The sequence below is a fragment of the Rutidosis leptorrhynchoides genome, chromosome 2, assembly GCF_046630445.1.
Source record: "Rutidosis leptorrhynchoides isolate AG116_Rl617_1_P2 chromosome 2, CSIRO_AGI_Rlap_v1, whole genome shotgun sequence".
In the NCBI taxonomy this organism is placed as follows: Eukaryota; Viridiplantae; Streptophyta; class Magnoliopsida; order Asterales; family Asteraceae; genus Rutidosis; species Rutidosis leptorrhynchoides.
The window spans coordinates 480,409,746-480,413,568 of NC_092334.1; the positions used below are offsets into that span (position 1 = coordinate 480,409,746).

Below are 3,823 nucleotides of genomic sequence, written 5' to 3' on the forward strand. Positions count from 1 at the left end.
ATACAGTATCATCTAATTAAAAGAATTGGTGTTGGCCCAAATAGAAATTAAACTACAACGGCCCAACATATAAACTTGTGATGTTCGGTCCAAAAATTAGAAACAAAGAACGAGGGGATCGAGCAGTAGGCAACATGCAGGTTCCGTTTTTTTTTTTCCTTTTTTTTATTTTTTTTACTGCCAATATCATTTCCTAACAACATCATCTCATCGAGTAGCACTCGTGTGGCAGTTGCAAGCAGAAGGACCGAAGCTAAAAAAAAAAATAATGAAAACAGTAACGGCAGTAACGCATGAGCCAAAGCGCATTAAAAGGTGGCGGTTTCGGGTATGTTTTGGGTTGTTGGATAGCATAAACTGAGTAGATAACAGCTGCAACTAATGGTGATGATTTAGTAGCTGTGGGGTGACGGTTTAATTGGAGGTGGTGACTATGGTGGTTTACGAAGACATAAACAAATAATAGGTAGTAACAATGGTGATGGATTCTTCATGGGTTTATGATGTCGTTCAAAAAACAGGAAAAAGAAAGACACAAAGGAAAGAAAGAGAAAAGAAGAAAATGAAGATGAATATGGTAGTTATTATGGTGGTGGAGTGGCCGGAGTAGGTTGAGTGGTGGTGGTCTCGGTGGTAACCGAGAGTGGTTGCTATGGTGGTGATCTTGATTAATGAGAGAAAAGAGTGGAAGATGATAGAAATATTCTCTTAATCATTGAATCATATTCATAAATATATAATCATAAATATATGTACTATGATATTGATATAAAGTAATAAAGTAGATACAGTAATATGAATATGAAATATCTAGTGTAATAATAGTGATCCAGTTGCCATTTTGTATCATTCTACCGACAGTTTTCACGAACTGTGCTATAACGTGGTTCATTGCTAAACAGTTAGAATATAAAAGTGTTCCTAAAAATCTCAAACTTTTAGATTAAATATAATTAATTATTTCACTCATTAACTGTTTGAAACCTGATCAAAAAGGTTCTATAATTATTTATTTTCTGTTTCAAATAATATGTACGGAGTACTAAAATTTAAACTAAAAAGATAAAAATATTTTTGACAAATCTAAAATCTTCGTAGTCAATTTACAGTCCAACTTTTATTTCAATTCTTCATGAACATGTACAATATCTATATTAAAACTAACAAAACATCAACCGAGTGTTACCGACGTTTACCAATTAAGCTCAAAATCATTTATCTTTAATATATGCTTTTTCTATATATATATATCCAATCTTAATTAACAAGTTTAAGTAAATAAATATATTAATTATATCTTTTTAAACAAATAAATATAATATTATATATTTACAAGTATTATTATATATAAATAAATATATATATATATTTAATAACATAATATTTTTTATTACATCGCATATTATTTTACATATTTATTTCCTATCATTAAATCATATAATATTTCAAATAATATTCCAAATTATTATTTATATATACATTTAATTATATATGTATTTATTTACAAATAGTTGTTCGTGAATCGTCGGGAATGGTCGAAGGTCAATTGAATATATGAACATTGTTTCAAAATTTTCTAGACTCAATTCTACATACTTTGCTTATCGTATCGAAATCATATAAAGATTAAGTTTAAATTTAGTCGGAAATTTCCGGGTCACTACACATTTCTTGTTAAATTGATGAATGAATTGGATGAAGACGATGACGATGATGACTATTGTTCATGCTCGAATGATGATGATTGTTCGTGCTCGGATGGTGATGATTGTTTATGCTCGGATGATGATGATTGTTCATCCGCAGATTCGAACATGTAGAAGTTTTTGAGTTGAGTCTCGAGGGTGTTCAATATGACTCGAAATTATAAGCAACTATTTCGAGATTATTTTTGAGATTGTTTTCTCTCGCGTGTAACTTATTCGATTGGTTTACACTCGTGTTGCTAAAGTTTTGTCGAGGGTTGTTTAATTCGTGGTTTGTCTTGATGTTTCGTGTTGGTTGGCTTTGTCTGGCCTTTGTATAAGTCGTGTCTTTTTGTGGTGTCATCTTGTACTCGCTAGCTTCTTGTTAGATATTTTTAATTTATATATAATATCTTGCCTTTCAAAAAAAAAAAAAAAAAAAAAATGGTAATTATTGCAAGTGGCCGGAATGGTCTTAAAGGATATAGGGAGTATATTTTTACGAAGTGAGGTGGACCATAGACATCGACGACGGCAAAAAGACGTGACCAAAATCCCTATAAAGAACCCCTATAAAATCTGCACTCTCACCTCCCTAGCTTCACCAATCTTGTTCTCTACTGTTCTCACTGAGTCAATCTCACAAACACCTTCAAGACAACTTCATGCATCAAAACCTCTTATAATCAATCAATCAATCCGCCATGGCTAGATCGCAACAACGATACAGAGGTGTTCGTCAAAGACATTGGGGTTCTTGGGTATCCGAAATTCGCCATCCTCTTATGTAAATTCCTAATCTTGACTCTCACTCTTACAAACCACAACAAACTGTTCGTTGAAATGCCTCAAAGAAATATCCAGATAAATTTGGCAATGGACATAACATAATTCCAGCACCATTTTTTGAACGTCTTATATTTTACTCAGTTTTTAGAATGCGTTTAGTTGAAGGATGTTTTCTATAAAAAAAAATCTTTATTAATTTTTTGTTAGAAAATAAAAAGTAGTACTCCGTATTTGTTATGCAACATCAAGCTTTAAGATATGACATGTCACATGTGCAACGTATTTTGGACTAAAGTTACCTTACAATTATGAAAACTTATCTCATTTATTTAAAACTTTGTTTTACAATGTTTATTCTTTTTGTTTGAACAGGAAAACAAGAATATGGTTAGGCACATTCGAAACAGCCGAAGACGCAGCACGAGCATAGATGAAGCGGCCAGGCTTATGTGCGGCACAAGAGCGCGAACAAACTTCATTTACAATGCAGATGGATCACATTCATCTTCTTCAAAACTACTGTCTACAACATTGAGAGCTAAATTACATAAATGCCACTTGTCATCGCTTGAAATCACAAAGAAAACAGTAGTGAGTAACAAATATGAACAAGAAACACAACAGCAGTCTCCTTGTTATGATACAGTGGAGTTTATAGAACATAGGGGTAGTTTTGGAAATACGGTAAAGTTGGAGGGTGAAATTGAAAATGTGCAACATTACAAGTCTCCTGAAGATGAACATATAGAGCAAATGATTGAGGAGTTACTTGATTATGGGACAATTGAGCTTTGTTCTGTTTTGGGAAACTAGGCTACTTGTTTTTCTTTCGTTCGAATGAGAATGTCGTCACTTGATAAGTAAAACTTTCGCTATCCAAAGTTGATGTAATCTTCGTAAATATCTGATTATACGTGCAAACGAGCTTGAGTTTAAGATTTATAGACTTCAGATGATACTAATTAAGTAGCAAGTAATGGACAAAGCAGATAACATTTGATGAAATAGTTGGTTAATTGTCATGATATGGTTAATTACTTGATTTCACACTTTGTACCGATGATAGATAATTGGGAAGTTGAGTACCATTTTGGGCACTAGATGTGTGACAAAGGTACCAATGTTGCATCAAATAAGATATTGTTATATTTTCATCTCTGCCCTTCGCATGTATTAACTAAAAAAAAAAAATTACTACCATATATGTTGAGATTTTCAAAACTTGTGATGATATGTATCTTACATTCTATTACATTTTACTCCACATAACATGTAAATTTACGTGCTACTAAATTTAGTTGTAGTATCAAAGAAAAAGAACTCAATTACATTCTTAAAAACAATATTAT

At 32.0% G+C, this 3,823-nt stretch overlaps 1 pseudogene; it reads left to right on the plus strand.

Moving 5' to 3' along the window:
* The first annotated feature begins 2,178 nt into the window (after positions 1 to 2,178).
* Positions 2,179 to 3,497, plus strand: LOC139892636 (ethylene-responsive transcription factor ERF003-like; annotated as a pseudogene).
* The last annotated feature ends 326 nt before the right edge of the window (positions 3,498 to 3,823 follow it).